Below are 23,445 nucleotides of genomic sequence, written 5' to 3'. Positions count from 1 at the left end.
AATACTAATTAAGACATTTTTTACACATATTTCTGACAATGTTGTTTTTAAATTATACATATAAATATATTATGTTGTTAACTTTATAACTGTAAAGGGGAATAATATGTATAATAATAATATCTGGTATTGGTAAAAGATTATTTATGCAATTATAGACTTTTATAATACTTAGACATTATTATTAAAAATTAATAAATAATTAATAACAATAATAACAAATATAATTATTATTATTAATAATAATTAATTAACTTAAACATTTATGTTTTCTTTTCAGAAATACATATATTCAGAGAAATACAAATACATTATTTAAGGCAATTATTTATATAGTAAATGGTTATAAATTTTATATTAATAATAATAAATAAGTTATATTATGTATTATTATTAATTATTAACAAAACAATTATTAATGTTTAGTTATAAAGAAACTCAAATTTTTTCATATAAATGTACACACAAATATATTTTTTACATATATTATTTCAAGTGTTACATACTTATTTAATATTATTAATATATATTAATTAATATATATTTATTAATATTAAATTAAATTTTTTTTTAACAGTTTCAATTATAATGAGTCTATTGTATTAATTTGTTACAATAACAATGTGTATGTATTATATTTTTAGACTATAACATTGTATTTTCTATGATACCTTCTCAAAATTGGTTTAAGGGGACTACTTTTTTACCGCGTAATGTTATTGTGCTTCATTCAGGACTGGAGAAGCTCGCGGTTGGGTGTTGCTTCGTGTGGAGAGAGGTAAGGTAAATTTTATATACTATTTATGACTGAGTTGTAATGTGTGAGGGTATATTCGAACTGTGTAGTGTTTTTGAGTGTATGTATGAATTGTTTATGTAGCGTTTAGGTGTAATGTCGTCGTTATAGATGCGTCGTGTATGTTTTAGTTCTAGTGTTATTTGAATTGTTAGGAAATGTCTTCTTACATGGTTAATGTTAATTGTGAGTGTATTTACAAAGTTTATGGGCTATTTGTGGGTGGGTTTCGTTATGTATGTTTTTTTACAGGTTCCGGTTCCTTGCATGAAAACTACATGGAAGGAAGCGTTTTTTTTTTTTGGAGATACTAATGTATGACTTATTATCGTTATTTTTTTACGTGTATCTCCTATTTTTCGTGTTTGCCCGGAGTGGATTTTAATAATTTTTTACCTTTTTTCGGGTTTTTTGAGGGTTTCGTATTGGATTGATACATTGGTATGCGTCAACGTTTTTTTTAAAGTTGTGTGTATATCACTTTAAATAATAAAGTGTCCACATTACTGTTTTCGGGATTTCCTGGAGCGTTTTTTTTTATTTTAACATTATTTTCGGGTTTTTGATGGTTTCCCATATTGGATTTCTCTTACTTTGTAATGGATTGTATGGATTGTATTTTGCTTCATTGTTATGTTATGTTATGTTATGTTATAGAACGCTTATATAGCGCATGGCTACCCCAACAACGAGGCATCCCAGCGCTTGCAGACAGGTCCAATCACATAACAGCCGGAGGAATGCGGCAAGATATCTGTTCACCGCAGAACCCTAAATAGAGGAAAACAACCAGGTTTTTACTTGTTTTCGAAAATGTAGGTGGTTTGTGATGGAACGTACACCTAGAGGGATAGAGTTCCAGAGTTTTGGGGCCAGAAACTTAAAAGAACGGCCACCAGCTCTGCACCTCTGGATCTTGATAGTACAGGCAAGGAAAAGGTCCGCAGACCGGAGTGCACGCTGCGGAACATAAAAGGAACAGATTCCTTGCAAGATTTTAGGACCTAAACAATGTAGCATTCTATGCATAACACACAAGGTTTTAAATTGAATGCGCTGTTTAACGGGCAGCCAATGGAGCCTTCGCAAGACCTGAGAGGTATGGCAACGTTTTGGCAGGCCGAACAGGGTGCGAGCTGCGGCGTTCTGAGCTTTCTGTAGTCTATTGATGACTGTCAGATTGGACCCAAGCATTAATACATTGCAATAGTCTAGATGGGATAAGACCATAGCCTGGACAATTGTCTGATGGATGGAAGGTTCAAAGAAGCCAAGAATAGGTTTCAGAGAGCGCAGGCGACCATAGCAAGTACCAGCTATTCTCTTTGCATGGGAATCCAGGGTGAGAGCATCATCTAAGATCACACCCAGATTCTTAACTTCCTTCTTAGGCATAGGCGGTGAGCCCAATGTAGGGGGCCACCACCGCTCATCCCACTTTTGAGTGTCCGGACCAACCAGGAGGACTTCAGTCTTGGATGAATTTAACTGAAGACAGTTCTCCGTTAGCCAGCTGGAAATGGCCAGGATATCCTCTTGGAATTTGGCTTGATCACCCACGATGTTATTAGAAAAGGTGAAGATCAGCTGTGTATCGTCCGCATAAGATATTAATTCGATGTTACGTTCCCTGGCCAATGTGGCCAGGGGGCGGACATACACATTAAACAGCGTGGGGCTGAGGGCAGAGCCCTGAGGAACACCACAGCCTAATGGAAAACTACCGGATGAGTACGGGGGAGCGTGAACCTGGAAGGAACGGTCAGATAGAAATGACACGAACCAGTCCAGAGCATCATCTCTGACACCTATCTCCCATAGCCTCCTAACTAGGATCTTATGGGAGACGGTGTCAAACGCCGCACTCAAGTCCAGCAGCACCACAGCTGAGGTGTCACCCCTGTCCTGTGCCACCCTTAGATGTTCCGTGACGGCCAGTAGGGCTGACTCCGTGCTATGTTTGGCACGGAATCCGTTCTGAGACTCCTCCAAGATCCCATTAGTCTCCAGAAAACTCGTCAGGATAGAATTGACATGTGCCTCCATTACTTTGGCCAAGTAAGGAAGCAACGAGATAGGCCGGAAACTTTCTGGCTTGGAAGAGTCCTGGGTGGGTTTTTTTAACAAGGGGACCACCTTGGCATGTTTCCAAGATTTCGGGATGGTGGCTGATTGCAGAGATTTATTAATCAGTTCTTGCCCTTCCGTCAAGATAGAATCCGGAAACAGTCTGAACATCTCTGGTTTGACAGGATCTTCCGGGGACCCCAACTTGATTCTTAAAGTTAGGGGCTCCATGTCTGTCTGAGAGATGAGTGGGAGAGTTAAGAGGGAATAGGGAAGGCTCAATGAGTCAGTAGCAGATCTGTAAGTCATAGATGGTTCTCCAGAGTTAAATGTGTTGTAAATCCCTTGTACTTTATTGATAAAGAAGCGAGCCAGCTCTTCGCATTGTGAGTCAGATACTATGGTGTTATTAGTCCCCACAGGTGATGTAGTAAGCTCCTTTACTAATGCAAAGATAGTTTTTGTACGATTTGTGCTGGCATTGATCAGATCAGTATAATAACTAGCCTTGGTCTTTTTTATAAGCCTATGATAGTCTTTTGTGGTGATTCTAAAATTGGATTTGGCTACAGAATCATACGATCTTCTCCAGATACGCTCAAGTACCTTACACTCCTTTTTTTTTAGTACAAGCGCCTCACAGTACCATAACTGGGACTGCTTATGTTTAAGTCTTGACATTTTCCTAGGTATGAAATGATCTAAGGACTCATTGATCCATTCTCTATAGGCTAGATCCGCCTCATCCAAGTTAGCAGGCCAAACAGGCCGGGAGTTTGTTAATCTAGCCTCAAATAATGCCCCATCGAGTTTGTGCCATGCACGTCTCCAAAAAGGAGGAGGAGGCTTTCCTCCAGAGCCAGCTGGGGTCCTAACAGCGATCTGTACCAAAAAATGGTCCGTCCAGCTAAGAGGACTAGGAGTGGAAACTGAGATTCCCTGAATGTTAGAAAACACCGGGTCCAGTAAGTGGCCTGCTAGATGGGAAGGCCCCACAACCAGCTGACATAATTGGCAGGCCTCCATATCCCCATGAAACTTCAGTATTACCTCTCTGTCATCTACAAAAATTGTAAGTCATTTTATATTTCTATTTATTGGGTGGGAAATGTCGATCTTGATGTAATGTGTATGTGTGATGTAATTATAAATATTGCATATTTGTTCTGACATAATTTCCAACATTTTGATAATTTTGTAAAACAAATATGTATTATTTATAATTGTTTAGAAATGTTTATGATTGTTATATGTACCATTATTGTAAGAAGATGTTAGTATATTTTGTAGACATTTTTATAGTAGGGTTTTAGCTATTATTGACAGATATTCTAATCCTCTAGTTGTAGGGTATAGTGTGACTTGACTTTGCAGTAGTCGGAACATTTGTTTAGTTTGTTTACTTAGTTTTGGACCAATTTGGGTCACTGATTGTTCCATTCTTAGTTCTTGATAGCTTTGTTCTTTTACCAAAGCTTCTAGTAGGTTATGGAATGTGGGTCTGGTTCTGCTTGTGGTAGCTTGGAAAGCATTATGCCACCCTTCTACACTGTTGTTGGTTTTTGACTCTTGGTTTAAAGTACTAAGATGGACATTCCACCAAGGGATTTGGAATTTGGTTTGGCGTCGATGTCCAGATCTGTGCAACCTTCCCACCCAAGTATCTTCGAAATAATCCAGTAATGGGGTTAGTTTATCTTCATTTCTCTTGTAATATGTGCTGTCAATTAATAAATTATAGTGTTCCGCTACATCGGTAACAGGAACGTAGGCCAGTGCTATCAATTTTTTAATTTGATAGGCAAAAGTGCTATCTGTTGAGTACAAAATACTTAAAGTTGATTTTTGGAGATGTCTCCATATGCTCTGATTGAAATGATAGTAGCAACCCTGGATTGCTGTGTGGGGAAATATTTTCAAAATGCTATTAATCATAGCTAATTCGAAATCAATAATTATTTTTTCTGGAAAATAATTATTGATTTCATTTTTGAGGACATTTAATATTTCTGTGTAAGTGTTTTGCTGTTTGTTTGGTAGCAAACAGTAAATGAAAGGGATGTTATAGTTATGGTATAACCCGTGGATGGAATATAGTTGGTAAAAAGGTTTTGGGCATGGTTTAAATGTTCCATCCATCATCCATTGGGGACACTGTTGGATTTTTCTTAAATTACTTGCAGTTGCAAACATTATGATTCTGTTTGTACTGCTTTCATTGTCAAAAAGGATAAATTTGTCTTTATTGTGTGTGATGGACATTTCTGGTGAAATAATAATTTCCTCAAAAGTTGTAGGGTTGGGTGGAGTTGTGGAAGTGCGTCTTTTAGTGTATGCAATTGTGCGTTTCAGTGAGTCAATAGAGGGTAGTTGACCTGAAGCATGGGCTGGGACTTTTAACAGTTCCTCTTTAAGGATTTGTGTTGTTGGTCTATCACTTTGTGTGCTAGCAGTCTTTATACTTTCTAATGCATCTCTTATTTCAATTTCTGTGACATTAGGGGCATGGTTGTGTTCCCTGGTAAATAGCACATTAGTTTCCTCTGTAGTAGCCCTTCCATAACATTTGTTTGAGTAATATTTTGTACATTTCCAGAACACTTTTCTACCACTTTGTCTTTCCTGACTATAAACATAACCCATATAACATAACAGTAATTTATTTTTCTGTGACATTACAAATTCTGCACCTTCTGTCATTTTGTTTTACTTGTTCTAGGAAAGAGTAGAAAGAAACAAAATCAAATTACATATATTTCACTTAGTGGTGAAACATAATTCATGTTGTATTTATACTTACGTTTACTAAAAGTAGTAATCACAAATGCAGAACTGTATTTTGAAGGACTTTCTTGTATGTATTTCTTTATTTACTGTTGGTAGGGAAATATAGAAATGCTAAGTTAATGTTTATACATAACACACGTTTTTCCTAGGAGAAAGCAGTTTTTTAATTTGCTTAGTACTACATTTGATGTCAACATTACATATACTTACTTGTTTAAATAGTTGAGTTGTAGTATTTGGTGGAGTACATCAAGGTAGTCAAGTTTAGATCTGTAGAGAAAATAGAAGAAATACATGTCAAATATTATAAGATTTACTTTTTACCGTTGGGAAATTGGAAATATGTAAAAGTATACTAACTTCTAAATATGGACTTTTCTTTGCTGTAGGTAGAATAGATGTATGATGTATTCACAATATCTGTAGAGGAAATATAAAATACATAACATGGTGTTAAGAACATAGTTCTTGTTTTTTTCTGAAGTTTTAGATTCATTGATGTATACTTACATTTTTTACAAGGGTAGTCTTGTCTTTTGGTATAGTTGATGTAGGATGTTTTTACTGGATCTGTAGGGAATATGTAATATGCAAGATATGTTGTTTAGAAACTAGCATTTAAAATTTTGGTTGTTTAATAATAAAAACATATATACTTACATGTTTAATTAGTGTAGTTCTATACATTTGTAGTGTTGAAATCGGAAATTCGCTGAATATCTGTGAATAAAATGTTTTAAGTAAAGTATCAATCTTGTGAAATAGTGTTTAAAAACAGCTGTTGTTGTAGAACAGAGCATAAATATATACTTACTATCTTCTTTTGCAGGGGAAGAAATAGGAGCAGGTATTAGGATTTAGTTTGTGGTAGTTTCTATCAGAAAAGTAGGAGGAGATCAAATTTACATAAGTGGAAGAGTTAGGAGATATAAGTAAAATAGTAGACTACTAATTTAGATTTTTAAATAATGCAATGTAACTTACTTGAATGATAAGCTAGTGAGCTGGATCTTTAAAGATGTTTGTTCAGGAAGAAAATCTTCATAGTGTTGGCATCTTCTTTCTGTAGAGTTAGCAGCAGCAAATGGTAGAATGCATGTATTCCTTTTATAGTATGTGTATTTTGTGTGCTTTGATTTGATTGGTTGTAGGATGAAAGGAAGGATTGTATAGGCTAGTTTGAATTTTTTTTAAGTTAATTGGTGTGTTTGTTGATGCCAGAATGGTGGTATGTGGTGATTTCTGCATTAAAGCAGGTTAGTTGTTAAATAAAATAGATGTGTAAGTGGAAAAAAATAATGAAAATGTTACTTATATATAAAAATTATTTTTCAAATGATAGAACGCATTTAATAGAATGTATAGTAAATGTAGATAAATAGGAATGTTATAAAAGTAACAGGTATTATATGTAAAATGTTTTTTGTATAGAGCAATGACTTTTATAGACGAGTAATATGGTATTTTAGACCTGAAAGGGTACAAAAACTAACTCGATATTTCTTTAGAAACGATATTTTTGTACTCTATATTTTAGTAGTCGATAATTTGGTAGTGTTAGGTGTAATTTCATGAACAACGATATATTAGTAGTCGATATTTAATAAGACGATATTTATGTACTCGATATTCAAAGTACTCGATATTTTGTAGTCGATATATTTGTATTTTATGTAATAAGTATACAAAGTCGATATTTTTGTAGTCGATAATTTATCAACGATATTTTAGCAAGTCGATAATGTGACCGTCGATAATATTTCAGTGATCCTTCGTCAGTTAAGGTGACAATTACAGTTAGACTGTGGGCGTACAGTCAAGAAAAGTGATCGCTTGGTCGGAAGTAATCATTTTTCAGAGTATGAATGGGACGCATGCATGACCGGGAGACGAGCTGAGAAAGGAGGGGAACTGCTGCGAAGGGGAGACGAGTGACGTCAGCGAGAGCCGCGCTGTGATAGGCCGGTCGGTGTGAAGCCGCGCTGAGACGAGTGACGTCAGCGAGAGCCGCGCTGTGATAGGCCGGTTGGTGTGAAGCCGCGCTGTGATAGGCCGGTTGGTGTGACGTCAGCGAGAGCCGCGCTGTGATAGGCCAGTTAGTGAAAACCGCGCTGGGATCGGTGGATTGTCATCAGGAAGTAAACGAACGCGGAGAAAATAGAAATTTTGTAGATTTTGAACATGAAGTGTTTTAAATGTTTGAGAGCGATCTTTAAGAGGAAAAGAAGAGAATTTTATTACGGGAAAGAGGCACCGCCAGAGGGTACACCAGCTCATTATATGGCAACGAATGTTGGGTTGCATACTATACTGTGGCTTGATACTTGGAGTAAGATTACACAGGGGAATGAGGAACTGACTTTTCCGAAATACGGAACGTTTAGACTAGAAGTGTTGCATCAGCTGAAAGCAGTTATGTCCTCATTGAGACCTTTGCCTAGACCAACACAGTTTGAGTGGATTAGGGCGGCGCACGACAGGAATCAGAACAGACGCCAGGAAAGGGTAAGGCGATCAGTAAGGGCAGTGCAAGATGCCAAATGGGATGCGGAAGCCAAGAAATGGAGGGTACAGACGATTGAAGTGGATAAGTTGTACCCAATGAGAGAGGTTACAGGAGAAAAGAGGCCCATAGAAGAGGATGACGAGAGCGAGTCAGAGGATGGCCTAATAAATAGGTTGTTGATAGATAGACCGCCTCCGGACAATATGGAGATAGAAGGTACTGAGCTCCCAAGGGAAGATAGAGTTGACATAGAAGGGAATAGGCCACTCCCTATAACGAATTGGGTACCTACTAAAGGTGAGGAGACACCTCAACATAGTCCTGTACAGAGAGTAGTCGGAAGGGTTGTGGTGCAGAAGATGCCAGCAACAGAGAGGGTTGAGTCTTATGGATTGCCAGATGCTCTTCAAGTACCCGTTACCATAGGTCCTATAGTGTCGGTTTATCATCCAGAGAAAGGGAGAGAGGAAGAACAAGTACGGCTAGACAGAGAAAGAGTTGAGATGGAAAGAAGGAATAACACGAAAAATGCCTGGAGGCAATTGCCAGGACCAATAACGTGGAGCACCCCATTGGATTCAGCAATGGATCCCGTAACAGAACAGGGGGTCAGAGAGGACCGATTGACCTGAGGGGACCACGGCCGAAATCCTATAAAGAGTTGAGGGCTGACTTGAAGGAATGGGATAGGTCCACAGAAGCACCGAGCAACAGGTCAAGAGCAGAAGCTGAATGGGGAAGTCGAGGCAACGGGATATTATCTCACTGCGGGGCTAGCGAAAGCAGTCAGGAGTGGGACGGTAAAAGTCAGGAGAATAGAGGAGTCACACGTCATATTGACGGCGGAAATGGGCAGGAGCAAAAAGGCAGAAGTACGGAGTGTGGAGAGAAGTCTCGTCTCATTCAAAGTGAGGGAGACCAAAGGACACAAGAGTACAGGGACAGGTTTAAGTGCACTCTCCACGCACCTGATGATAACATACAGCAGTGGAATCGTGGGAACATGGGGAACCGAGAAGGATCTTGCCATGCGTTGAGTGGTCAGAGGTCACAGGCGAATTGCGAAGGCACGGGGAATAATAGAATGTCTTACCATGCACCTAGAGAAACCAGGCAGAATGAGAAATGTGGGACTATGGGAAATAGAGAAGTGTTTCACTATACACCCAGAGAGGATGGAACTGGATGGGACCTGGAGAGATGGGAGCATGGTAGGACTCCCCATAACACGCCTGAGCCCAGACGTAGGACTCAGAGCTGTGATGGGAGAGATGTAAATGGACTCTCTAGAGATAGCATACTGAAAGCTGTGATGAAAGCCAAAAGACTCGATGTGACCAGCTTAAAATCTGACCTGGACGATATAATAGAGGGTGTGTTGCCTTTAGAAAGGATTGACATGTACGAACAAGATGAGCTGCTGTTTATAGCAAAGGATAGTACTCGAAAGGCAAGAGCAACTCATGAGAAACTGTCTGAACTGGCAGACAAGTATATGGTAGATTTGTCCAGAACAAAGGCATTGCAGGGTAACCATAGGTTGCATTATTCAGATCAGACCTTAGATGAGAGGAGGACAACTGGATTAAAAACACACATAAGGGAACTGATCACAGGAATAAGAGCATGGAGAGATCTGGACAAATGGGAAGAGAGATGGTCCAAAAAGGGAACTGTTAGGCGGAGCGCGAATGTGATGTCTCCGGAGGGAAGGCTAATGCAGATGGAGGCATTCCCTTTGCGAGAAATAGCGAATGGGAGTTATGTACACGTACCCTGGAGTAGGGGAGATTTGGCTGCATTTACCAACTCATTTCCGAAGTTAAGGGAAAATCCCGTAGAGTGGTACAAGCAGGTAGAGAGGTTTGTCAAGATTTCAAAAGTATTGTGGATTGATTTGAACACCTTATTCGACATTGTGGTCCCAGGAGACTTGTGGATGGCATGCAAAGTTAGTGTAGAATGGCCAACTGCAGAACCAGAAAGGGATGCTCGTACTAATGGACCGTCAGAAAGCGTAATGTTAAAATATGAAAGGGTAATGACATGGCTGAAGGATAAGGTGCCACCACAAGATATAGATTGGGTAAAAATAGACCGAACAAGACAGGAACCCAAGGAGACAGTTCATGAGTTTTATGAGCGATTGCTGAAAACGTTCAAACAATACAGTGGATTAGATGTAATGGATCCCAAGGAGATAGGACAGTTTGTATCGAAGTTCGTTTTGGGTTTGAGACCTGATATTTGTTTGATGATTCAGCAACATTTAATTTGTTGGCAAAACAAACCATTAGATGAAATTTTGAGATACGCAAGGTATTGCAGTGATGAAATAGATTCTAAAACAAAGAAACTAAAAGAGAAACTGATGATGGTGCAGATGCAGTCGGCTGGAAAGGGTGGACAGCAGCAACAGGGAACAGGGACAATGGGACGGAAATCAAATAGTCAGAATAAGGACAGCGAGGAAAACTCGAGACCTAGAATAGACATTGCTACATTGAAAAAAACGACAAAGTGTCACCAGTGTCACCGGGTGGGACATTGGAAACGCGAGTGTCCCTATAACCCTGAAAACGGAGAACTAGAAGTGGAGGAGGAGGAAGTTCAAGAAGTTCCAGTTCAAGGGGTGACAGTGACAAGGAGTAGGGTGGCCAAAGGGGGGGACTTCGGCTCCACGAGCTCAGTTCCCGCAGCCACCAAAGGTTACGACAGGGGGAAAGATCTATAGACAAATGCCTCTTTTTATAGACGAAGAAGAGTGTTACTACGTTGATCCATTGTCGGGACGACGTGTAAGCAGAGAGGAGAACTGTACCCTCGGGGCAGTCCTAGAGGTGGATCAAAGAGGACCATTTGTTGAGGCTGAAGTGGCAGGGTGTCCTACAGCCTTCTTAGTAGATACCGGAGCTACTCGATCAACTTTGAGATCGGCAGTGGTTCCAGATCTACCAATGTCGGGGGAAACAATTCAAGTGGTAGGAGTCGCAAATAGGAGAATGACTAACCCTTTGACGGAACCAGTGCCAGTGAAAATAGGAAACTACACCGCCGAACATCACTTTGTAGTATGTGATTCTAGTCCTGTGTGTCTGTTAGGAAGAGACTTATTGTGCAAATTGAACTGCACAATATACTGCACACCTCAGGGAGTGGAGGTACAGACTACAGACGATGATGCTACCTTTAAGGTTGCAAATTCGAGAGTATGCGTAGAACTGTATCCTACCCTGACTGTGGAGGAGCTTCCTTGGGACTTACGAGATACAGTGTTATCAGAGGTATGGGATTTTACTGGAGAAGAGATAGGATTGATCAAAGGAGTAGAACCAGTGAAGATCATGGTAAAACCAAATGTTGAATATCCAAGAACGCCTCAATACAAATTGACCCCGGAGACGATTGCAGGAATAAAACCCGTAATCGAATCTATGATCCAACAGGGAATACTGAAGGAAATCGTGGGTAGTCCATGCAACTCCCCGATTATGGGTTTGCAGAAACCTAGTGGGAAATTTAGAATAGTACAAGATCTTCGGAAGATTAATAACATAGTTGTTTCATGTTGTCCAGTGGTACCGAATCCATCAGTGATATTGTTTCAGATACCATTCCAAGCTGAGTGGTTCACAGTGGTAGATCTTTGTCAGGCTTTCTTCTCAATTCCATTAGATGAGGAGAGCCAGTATCCTTTCGCTTTTAAGCTGGAAAATCGTGTCTTAACATGGTGTCGTATCCCACAGGGGTATCCAGAAAGTCCATCAATTTTCAACCAGCTATTGAAGAAAAATCTTGAAAGTCTAGTACTGCCACAGAACTCGGTTCTGGTCCAGTACATAGACGACCTACTTGTTGCGTCAGGAACGGAAGAAGCTTGTAAGATAGATACCATCGCCTTGCTGAACCATTTAGCTGAAAATGGGCATAAGGTATCTCCGAGCAAATTGCAGTACTGTTTGACAGAAGTACAGTACTTGGGTCACCGGATAGAAAAAGGAAAGCGCAAGGTGTCACCAGATAGGATAGAGGCGATAATGAAGATGAACGCGCCTACAACACAGAGAGAAGTCAGGATGTTCCTAGGAATGGTTGGTTATTGCCGACAGTGGATAGCTAACTTTTCACTGAAAGCAAAACCCTTACAAAAACTGACGCACAAGGAGGTGAGTGATCCGGTACCATGGGACAAGGATTGTTTGATGTCATTCCTACAGCTGAGAGAGGACTTGTGCCGTGCTCCAGCTTTGGGGATGCCTGATTACGAAAAACCATTTTCACTTTACTGCTGCGAAAGAGGGGGTTGTGCTTTGTCAGTTTTAGTACAAACTCATGGAAATGCCCGTAGACCAGTTGCATACTTTTCGGCTACTTTAGATCCGGTAGCCGCAGCATTGCCCGGATGTCTCAAATCCGTTGCTGCAACAGGTGTCAGCATTGAAAGGTGTGAAAATATAGTCATGGGACACCAATTAGTGGTGTATGTCCCTCATTCTGTAGAACTATTAATGACCAGGACCAAGACACAGCACTTAACCAATAATAGGCTCACGCGCTACGAGCAAGTTATTCTTGCTGCGGAGAACGTGACCCTTAAGAGGTGCTCTGTTTTGAATCCTGCTACATTGATGCCACTTCCTAATGATATAGAAGGCGAAGAATGTGAAGATCACGATTGCCTTGATGTGACTGAACTATGCACCAAGCCAAGACCAGATATTGTGGATGAGCCGTTGACTGACCCTGATGAAATTTTCTTTGTTGATGGCTCATGTTTAAGAGATGATACTGGTCGGTTGAGAGCAGCTTATGCTGTTTGCACCATTACTGGAGTTGTGGAAGCCGCTTGCCTTGAAGGAGTACACTCCGCTCAGGTAGCTGAAATCATTGCATTGACACGTGCCTGTTTAGCAGGTAGCAAAATTAGAGTCACCATTTATACCGATAGCCAATATGGTTTCGGTGTAGTTCATGATTATGGGCAATTGTGGTCTCAGAGAGGTTACATGACCTCCTCTGGTTCGCCTATTCGAAATGGGGAATTTGTGCAACTGTTGTTAGAAGCATTACAAGGTCCAGCAGCAATTGCGATTGTTAAATGTGTAGCCCACACCAAAAATACAGATTTTGTATCGCAAGGTAATCGATATGCAGATGAAGTTGCCCGCTACTGCGCGGAGCAAGGGTATTCTTTCACGGAAGTGGAAGTAGGTGGGACTCAGGAAAAGACAGAGTTAAACATGATGCTAGAAACAGTTGATACTTGGGAGGATTTAAAAGACATGCAAGAGAACGCACCTGATTCTGAGAAAAAGGCATGGGAAACAGCAGGTTGTGTGAGAAGTGAAATGGATTTGTGGGTTTCAGCAGATGGAAGGGCAGTATTACCTGAAGAATTAGTGAGTCCAATGGCACGACAGATACATGGTCCAGTACACTTAGGAAGAGATGCCATGCTGAGGTTATTTAGTATAGAGAAGGTGCCTCACTCCCAACTCCAGTTTTTCGAATAGCTGCAACAAAATAATGGTGAATATATACTGCGATTTGCTTGGTTACTTAATAATGTATTATAACAAGACTAGGATGACAATTCTCTCAATGACTTTTGATCTTGTCTAAGAAAAATAAGCCCCTAATGGTTAGATAACATATGTAGACAAAAAAACTTTTATAAAAACTCCCGCCTCGCCATATACCTATCTTCCCCCTGTTTCATCTATCATCTTGAGACAATGGTTACCCATCTGGTTTCTCTAGAACTCAGATATAGAATAATGTAGTCATTATTAATAAAATGAGTGCGCTCTGTTGGTTTCTGCGATTCTGTATTATCACGTATATGTAAATACAAGTCTGGCTAAGAAAATGAATTTATTTTTGACTCTTTTAGAGCGGATGTATAATATTTTTAATTATTAATGGACTGTTATGAACTGTTGTAATTTGCTGGTCACCCTCGGTTATTTAAAATAAGAGTTGCTGACTGTAACCTAGAAAGTGTTGGCCAAATATTTATCTAAAAATATTGTTTTATTCTGTTTAGAGAAAAAGTGGCTGCATATTCTAAAAAGTCCTGATGAAGACAAAAGATTGTCGAAACGCGTTGACACAGCCCAAGTCTAACAAAAATTTGGAGAAATAACTCTGAAACTGAATTTTAACTGTTTTCTTTTCTGTTCTGTTCTGATTTTATCAATATACCATGGAATTGTTATTCATTATCAATGTATCAAATTCATAACTATATACACCATATATAATCAAGTGATATTCACTAACTCTTCTTTTTATAATGTTTTAAAAGAAATCGAAATTAAAAATATATTTTTTGATATCATAACAGTCTGTTGTACTAATTGTTCTTTTTGTGTATTTATCATAATGTGTTCACACAAATGTGTTGTGATTTAGCCAGTTCCTTGTAGCCTAAGTCTGCCTGGGTGTGTGCTTTTTCAAAATTGTTGTTTCCCTGACCCAGGAGTCGATCCTTAACAGGGGGTCCCTGATACTTACCTAAGATTACCCACGGTTGATCCGTGTGGGGCTGTTACCTTTTCTGTTTACCCCCCCTTTTTCTGCGCACAGAATCGAAGAAACTTTATATAGAGCGTTTCACTTATTGTACCTAAATACATCCTCACTTCAACTAGGAATAATAACGATCTAGTGAATCCACCTCACCAACAGATTAACATACACCGCAAGTAATAGTAATCACAGAATGGCAAATCTCCAGACCTTCGGGTTCTCGGACGAGGACTTTGCAACTTTAGTAGGGACTAATGTCAATTTTGGTGAAAATCAAATAGGTAACCAACATAACCATAGCGAATATAGTAAACTTTTAGACCTTCGGAAAAAGTTGGTCAGAATAGAAGCCCATGGGGAGTTTATGCTGAACTACCTCAAGAACGGCATAATCCCCATGGGTTTAAGGATTCGAATTATCCCAGGACTCTTTGTAGACATCAAGTCCTTTCTAATAAAGTGGAGCATGATAGCGAGCCGCTGCTCAAGAGACCTGATGATTTTAATCATCTCCACATCAAAAGAATTAGCAGCTGATATTAGGAAGGAAATAGAGGTACTTGAGGATAAACTAAAAAAGTCTACTACCCTAGATGAAGCAGATAAACAGCTGGACTCTATCAAAAAAGATATATTATCGTTCTCTGATTATTTAAAAAAAAAGGAAGGAAGACAAGTTCATAAAAGATAAAAGATTTTACTCGGTTGAGAAAACTTATCCCTATATTGTGGAAGGCTTTTTCAATTGTGACCCAACTTCAGGCGCCCAGACACACACTTACCAACACAAGGTCCAAAATTTCTCAAATTCATCTGGGTCAGATCTAGACTCAGAGGAAGAAGGGTCTATGGGCTATCAGGATGATAGACCATTTGATCCTAGGAATGGACAGAGAAATAACCGCCGACCTTTTTTAGGTCACCGAGGGGGGAGAGGGAACCGCCAAAGAGTCAGGTTCCAAAACCACTCGAGAGGCAATTACCAGTCAGCTCAATACACCCCGGAACCTCAGAGATACTTGGAAACAAGGAACAAACAATACTGGCGGAACGGGATGTGATCCCGATTTTTAACTTATCCTCCCATGTCCTTGGCCCTTCAGATGTGTCCCTTCTAACTAAGGGCTTAACTTTTGTCCCTCATGCTCAAGTAAACATCTTCGAACTCTATCACGACATTCATTCATTTTTACGAAAAATTAGACTAAAAAAGTTTTTTATGATGAATGATTCATTGGAATTGGATAATATAAGCAACAATATTGTATCTTTACCCTCCACCTTCACCCCAACCTTACAACAATTAGGTCCCGAAGTAGCTGTTTTCGAGAAGGTTATCATCAAAAGACTAGAACAGGCCCTTAAGTTTATCCCTAAACCAAAATACAATATATCCAAAGATGAGCATGACTCCCTTGAAAAATTGAAAAATGACAACACAATCGTAGTAAAGAGTAGTGACAAGGGTGGAGGGATAGTCCTTTTGGACTGTACCATATATGAGGAAAATATGCGAAAGATGCTTAATGACACAAATTTCTATAAAAGGATCCACTCGAATCCTACGGAAAGAATAGTCAAAACCATAAACAAACTAACGACAAAAGCTTTAAATGAGGGTATCATAAACAAAAAGGAATTCGAATATCTAAATATTTCGGAAAGAAAAACCTCTTGCATATATGGATTACCCAAGATCCACAAGGATCAAACAAATCCACCCTACAGGCCAATTGTTTCAACAATTGGGACTCCGTTGGAAGCAATTTCCAAGTTTTTAGATCAAGTTCTACGACCGTATATCTCATTGTCACCATCTTACGTGAGAGATACAGGCGACATCATTAAAAAAGTGGAGAATTTGCCATTCAATGAGGGCAGAGATCTACTTGTGACGCTAGACATAGAGTCATTGTATAGCAATATACCTCAGAAAGAAGCCATTGAAGCCACCTCATGGTTTATTGATTTACATCAGATCCCTTGCTGCAAGACATTCATTGAAGAATGTCTGACTATGGTTTTAAAAGAAAATTTCTTTGAATTTGGCAGTGATCTATTCTTGCAAACCAAGGGCGTAAGCATGGGTGCTTCAATGGCGCCCTCGATAGCCAATATCTACATGATTTCTTTTGAGAGCAAATTCATCTATAATGAAATGGCACCATTCTTCGAGTCTGTTTCCCATTGGTCCCGGTACATAGATGACATCTTTTTTGTTTGGACCGATGGGGAACAGACTCTGAAGGAGTTCCTCCTCTGGTTGAACCTCACCGATGATAACCTGGATTTTACCGCACATATAGACGAGTCAAAAGTTGAATTTTTGGACATCTATATACAAAACAATGGGGGCTCCCTTGAGGTCAACCTATACTCTAAGCCTACTGCCCGGAACACACTCTTACACTTTAGCAGTTACCATCCGCGGTGTCAGAAAGATAGTATACCGTTCTCTCAATTTTTGAGAGTCAGACGGAACTGCACAAACATCAAAGATTTTGATGCCCAAGCAGTGAAAATGAAAGAGAAATTCATACAGAGAGGCTATCCGCACCGTTTAGTAAGAACAGCCTACAAAAGAGCTCGTTTCTACGATCGAGACACTTTATTGAATTCCCAAAAACAAAAAACTGATCCCAAATTAGTGTGCATAACAAAACACTCAACGATGGATTCAACAATAAGACAAATAATCAACTCCAATTGGCATCTACTAAACTCCTCAGATGACCAAGAGAAAATCCAGAAACCTATGTATGCACATAGACGCAATCGGAATCTAAAGGATCAGATAGTTCATTCTCGACACAAGTTCAAAACACAGAATACCACATTTATCCAGAAATCGATTACTGGAACAAACGCAGTGAGAGGTACCTCACGGTGTGGGTCTTGTCACTCATGTGATAGCATTATAACTGGTGACAGCATGCAATTTAATGGGACAACTGTGAGAAGTTGGCCTGATGTGCAGTGCTCACTATTCTAGTGATCACTATATATCAGTCCAAACAACCCTTATTGATGATTGGTTGTAAGTCAACCTTATAGACCTGCTATCCTAGTAGCATGGATACGAGCAGTCTAAGCCTAAGACTCTAGAGGGCGTGTTAAGCCAGCTGTTTTACCATCACATTACCCCTTGAACACCCAGTGAAAGGACACCACACAAGTTGTTATGAAAATAAACAGTGTATTTATTAGAATCACAACAACCCTGTACTCTTTATGAGGACAGGGTGCTAGGCACACAACAAAACTCTTACGAAAATACTTAAGTTAGCACGTTATACACAAATGCCCGAGGGGCACGAAAAACCATATACTTAAAAAGTGGAATGCGAAATTACTAGCAGGTAAGTACAGTACTAATAGGCTTTGGAATCGCTAGGACTTAACTAGGGAATCGTTAGATTACTTCTAGGAGATCTAGGGGACTCGGGTGCAGAGTGTGCACTCTCACGCGGGATGCGGGACAAAGTCTATGGAGGCTAGTAAAGGCAAAGTTAGTGTTCACGGGCGAACCCGACCTGGTAGGAAGAAAACGACAGTGGATCCTGACCCTAGGATAGTGAGGCTATGCTGGGACACCGAAGTGCCGAAGTTACCTAGCCCAGGGGCTGCAGCTGCATAGGTCTGAAAAGACGTCGGGGATCTCGTTGCCGGACCAGGAGCCTGGAAGGAAGAAGTTGCTGGCAGGCGACCAGTGAAGAAAAGTTCGATGGATCCAAGCCTGGATCAAGGAAGAAGAAAACCTGAAAGCAGAGGGGACCAAGTTCTTGAATCACTAGCCAGTGATTAAGTGGGCACCAGGATGGCACCGGGCGAAGTCACCGCAGTCAGGTGAGTGGGCGCTGCTGGGCTCTGCAGTCTCTCGGACCAGGAGGCGTTGTCGGCGACCAGGATGGAGGTGCGAGCTGTCCCACGAAGGTTCTTGCTGTCGACGTCGCTGGACCCAGGATTGGGCAACAAGTCTTGGCAAATGCAAGGCCCACGCGGTGGACCTAAAATGGCGTCTTGAGTGGACCAGGAGGGTCCAGGGTACTTCTCCGATGGAGGGAAGCAAGGGCCAGTCTGGAGCAACCAGACCAGCAGCAGAAATGTCGTCGGGCGTCGTCAGGAAGGCCACAAGCCAGCGGGCTAGTAGCCAAACAACGCGGTGAGCAGTAAAAAGCAGAAGGTCCCCACGCAGATCGTGGAGATGCTGGGGGGCTGCTCTTCGGTGCTGGAGCTGCTCAGGGTGGGGGCTTCTCGGACCCCAAAGCACTCACCAGGAATTCACTCGGCGGGCTTGCTGGAAAGAAGTCGTGCAGTCTTGCAGATAGCCGGTCCCTTGAGGTCTCGTCGCACCCACGGTTCTCAGCTGGGCTGTAGAGGCGGGTAGAGGTCAGAGGTGCCAGGGAAGCCGGTTCTCGTCGAGCTGGGCAGTCGGATTCCGGAGGAAGGACTTGCAGCAGACCGCAGTGTTCTTCAGATGGTGCCTGCGGATGCAGGGTGACTACTCCTTAGTCACAAGGGAGAAATCTTAGGAAGAAGTCTTGAGTTCCTTTCGCAGAAAGTAGTTTCAGGATTCAAAGATGATCTGATTTGGAAGGGGGCCAGTCTCTACCTTTATCCTGTAAAAAGGGGCTGGCACGCGACTAAGTCCTGCCCTAGGGGTGGGACTAGGAGGGGGGTGGTTACACCCACTTCCTTGGCGGGCTTTTCCCCAGCACAGGGTCTGGAGTGACCCTGGAACTGGTTCCAGCCAGCCTATGCACAGTGAGCACCGGGGTGCCACGTGCAGTCACCTTCCTCTAAAGCCCTGCCTACCTACAATACACAAAACCCTGTCTGGGACGGTGCTGGCACCGCCCCTGGCAGGAAACCCTTTGTCCTTATCTCCTGCTCTGGGAGGACTCCCAGCAGCAGGAGGGCAGACTTGTGTCTCGGTGGCAGCATCCATTTTGTGGATGCTAAGGCTCTGTCTGACTTTAACCGGGGTTAGGGGTTACATACATGTCGTGTCCTTCTAGAAGGGTGGAATGCTAACCCCGTCGCCAGAATTGGCGAGGGGTTAGTATTCCAATTCGTATGACACCTTACTCGACATGTTTTGATAAAGCGATACCAGAGTTGGCATATAACCGCGAGGATTATAATGCACTTAAGAGTATATGGTATGCGATATCATGGAAACGGCTAAGGGATGGATCCCGAAAGCCGCAGACAGGCTCAGCTCATGCCAGAGCACCATCTCACACGATTCCAAGCACTCTGCCTTCAGGATTGTTAAGGCCTGCCATAGGAGTGACTGATAGGAGACCTGTGTGTCCATTTTAGGGTTAGATATAGGTATACTATATCTAAAGCAAAGGGTGATTACACCACCTTGCCCCAGCTGTCGTGCAGCCAGTTGTGTCAGATTTGGATGGCCAGCCAGGGGTGGCATAATACATGCTGCAGCCCCTGGTAGGCCCTGGGTACACCTATGCCCTGGGTACCTAAGGTACACTGTACAGGGACTGATAAGGTGACTCAGTATCCAATTAGATATGTACCTATGGTACATGGAATCCATTTTACCGAGAGAGCAGTAGGCCTGGGGTCCTGAATAGCAGGGCCCCAGGTCAACTAAGTCAGAAAACCAGCAAAACACCAGGCAAAAAGTTGGGGGCAACCATAGTCAGGGATCTACCTTCCTACATAACCCCCCCCAAACGAAAGGAGATAAGGCTAGCCTTGCCAGTTAAGCCTATATTGCCTGAGTGGCCATATAAGGAAGTACCAGCACTGGCATGGTTACCCCCTATCTCATGGTCCACTAAGCAATCCCTCACCCTAAGGGTGTCTGAGGGTCTCCACCATAGGGAATCTCTACCTGTGGTGTGTTTTGTCAAAGAAAAAGGCTGGTGCTGAGATGGAGTACTGAAGTGAGGCTCCACTAATTTTGGGCTCAGCTTCCTCCAATCATTTTCCACCATAGAGGCCTTTCTTTCCAAGACTGAGTTGTTTTGGGCTCTCAGGGTCAACCTCTGGCTACCTACAGCTGGAGGTTGGGTCCCTCTGTTTGGCTTACTGGAGGGACAGGTCAGGTCTGGGGCCCTCAGGTCCCAAGTTTGGCTGTGCCCAACAGTGTCCATCTGTGGGAGGTCCCTACCTAATTTTAAGGGGGATCCCTCAGGAGTATGTTTTATTTTCACTTGGCTAGGACTACTAGCTTCAGTGCCCTTAATCTGCTGATTGGGAAATTCTTTTGGACAGGGGGCCCCTTGGGGTCCAACACTGGCCTCCCTGACCTCTACAGCCCTGGGCTGACTGAGGCAGGGTAGAGAGGGGCAGGTTACCTGCTCCAGACTGGGTCCCACCTTGGAAGGGTCCACTGACATCAGGGGCTCTGCCAGGCTAGGCCTGACTACCTCTGTGGCAGTTTCTTCACAAGGGGTCAGATCAGTTCCCTGAGGAGGCTGATCCTTTCCTAAAGTCTGGTGGGAGGGAGATTTCTCTTCCTCCTCAATACTCTCTGTCTGAGTGGAGTGATCCATAGTTTCAGGCTTCACAACACTATCATCTGTCTGAGTTTGAGCTGTGGCCATCACAACTCTCCCAACCTTTTCAGGAGGGGGCTCAGTTTGGGTGTGGGCTGTTACCATGACAGCCTTGACAACCTGTTCTGGGAAGGACGTTGTCTGAGATTGGGTTGTGACTGGCACAACCCTCCTGACCTGTTCAGGGAGGACATCTTGGACTGGAGCTGTGGCTAACACTGCCCCACTAACCTTACCATGGGGGTTTACCATTCTAGAATGGGTTTCTTGCTCTACCTCAGCCCAGGCTGAGGTCTCTAAATCATTCCCCAGTAGGCAATCTACAGGCAAGTTGGATGTCACTGCCACTCTCTTGGGGCCAGTGACAGTTCCCCAGCTGAGATTTACTACTGCCATGGGATGAGTTTTCTTCACTCCATCAATGTTTACCACCTGGTATGTGGCACCAGGTAAAAGTTGCCTTGAGGGGACTAGACTCTCAGTCACCATAGTGATGCTAGCCCCTGTATCTCTATAGGCCTCAACTTTTATACCATTGATGAGGGGCTCCTGTCTGTACTTGCCCAAAGTGTTGGGACAAGTTGTGAAGTTGGCAAACCCCATGCCAGTCTCACAGACAAGAGTATCTAAGTTTGGGGACCTGGTTAGGCCAGTGTCCCCAGGAACTCCCAAAGTAAATGCACCCAAATTCTTGGGGGCACTCCCACCACCTGGGGGATTACTACTAGTAGTAACAGGAGGTTTGGGAATGTTACTTGGGGGTATGTTTTCCTTATTGTTATTCTTTGGGCAACTGCTGTCAGTTTTTAAATGACCCACCTGTTTACAGGGATAACAATAAGGTTTCTTCTGGTTGTTGGAAGGATTCTGGGACCCACCCCCCTCAGAGGATTTTTGGGGCCCTGATGTGGTTTGATCTGTAGATTTATTCCCACCCTTCTCTTGAGGCTTGGTTGATTCCTTTTTCTGGTCACCACCTTGGTTCTTGGGCCTAATCCTGGTTCTGACCCATTTGTCTGCCCTCTTACCCAATTCTTGTGGAGAGGTCAGATCAGAGTCTACCAGGTGCTGGTGTAATAACTGGTTCTGACAATTATTTAAGACTTGCTCTCTCATAATAAGATTATACAATCCTGTGAAGTCAGTAACCTTGCTACCCAGTAGCCAGCCTTCCAAAGCCTTAGTGGCACAATCAACAAAGTCAGACCAGTCCTGAGACTGAGTTTTCTGGGTGTCTCTGAACAGCAACCTGTACTGCTCAGTGGTTAAGCCAAACCCATCAACCAGTGCATTTTTCAGGACCTGGTAATTGTTAGCATCCTCCACTCTTGTAGTGAGGAGCTTATCTCTACCTTTACCATCAAAGGAGAGCCACAGTATAGCTGCCCACTGACTCTGGGGAATGCACTGCACAGTGCAGGCCCTCTCCAGAGCAGCCATCCATTTCTGGATATCATCCCCTTGCTTAAAGGGGGGCACTATTTTAGTCAGGTGTTTAGTATCTAAACCCTTCTCTCTATCTCTTGGGAGATTGCTGCCACCAGTGGGAGCTAGCCCACTCATCTGCTGCTCTCTAGCAAAGGCAAGCTTCTCTTTGGCCAGGGCAAGTTCTTCCCTTTTAATCCTCAGTTCAGCTTGTCTCATTCTAGCTTCATGCTCTTTTCTCTGAGGGGAAGTAAATCTCCTCTGTGGAGGATTCCTTCTCCCCTGAGAAGAGGCATTAGAGTGCAGAGATCTATTGGAGTCCCTAGAAAGAGATCTATCTCTCCTAACTCCAAGGTTAGGCCCACTTCGGGTTAGTACTGGGGGTCCCCCAGATCCTAGCCCAAGTAAGTCTAAGTTGGTCCTAGTTAGCCTTCTGACTACCTCAAGACCTTTGTCTACCTCATCCCCAGAGAGTTCCTCCTGATCCTCCTCCTCCTCAACTGCTGAATCAGTGTTGGGGAGGTCTGGATCCCCAGAGGTTCCCTCTAAGGCTGGCATGTTCTCATGTAACTGAGAAAGCTTTCTGGCATCATATGTCTCTAAGAGACCTATCAGAAAGGGAATGGTGGGGTTAGACCCCTGCTTCAGTTTCCTGGAGGTACAGACTTGTCTCATCTCCTGGAAACTGAGAGCTGCATATCTTGAAGTGACCTGTGGAGGGTCAACACTGACCAGGGGAGTCTCAGCAGAGTCCCCCTGAGTCGACATGCTTTTCTAGTGAGGTGTAAGTGGTGCACTTACCT

The sequence above is a fragment of the Lissotriton helveticus genome, chromosome 12, assembly GCF_964261635.1.
Source record: "Lissotriton helveticus chromosome 12, aLisHel1.1, whole genome shotgun sequence".
NCBI lineage: Eukaryota > Metazoa > Chordata > Amphibia > Caudata > Salamandridae > Lissotriton > Lissotriton helveticus.
The sequence above is the reverse complement of the archived record's forward strand: the minus strand, read 5'-3'. Positions refer to the sequence as shown.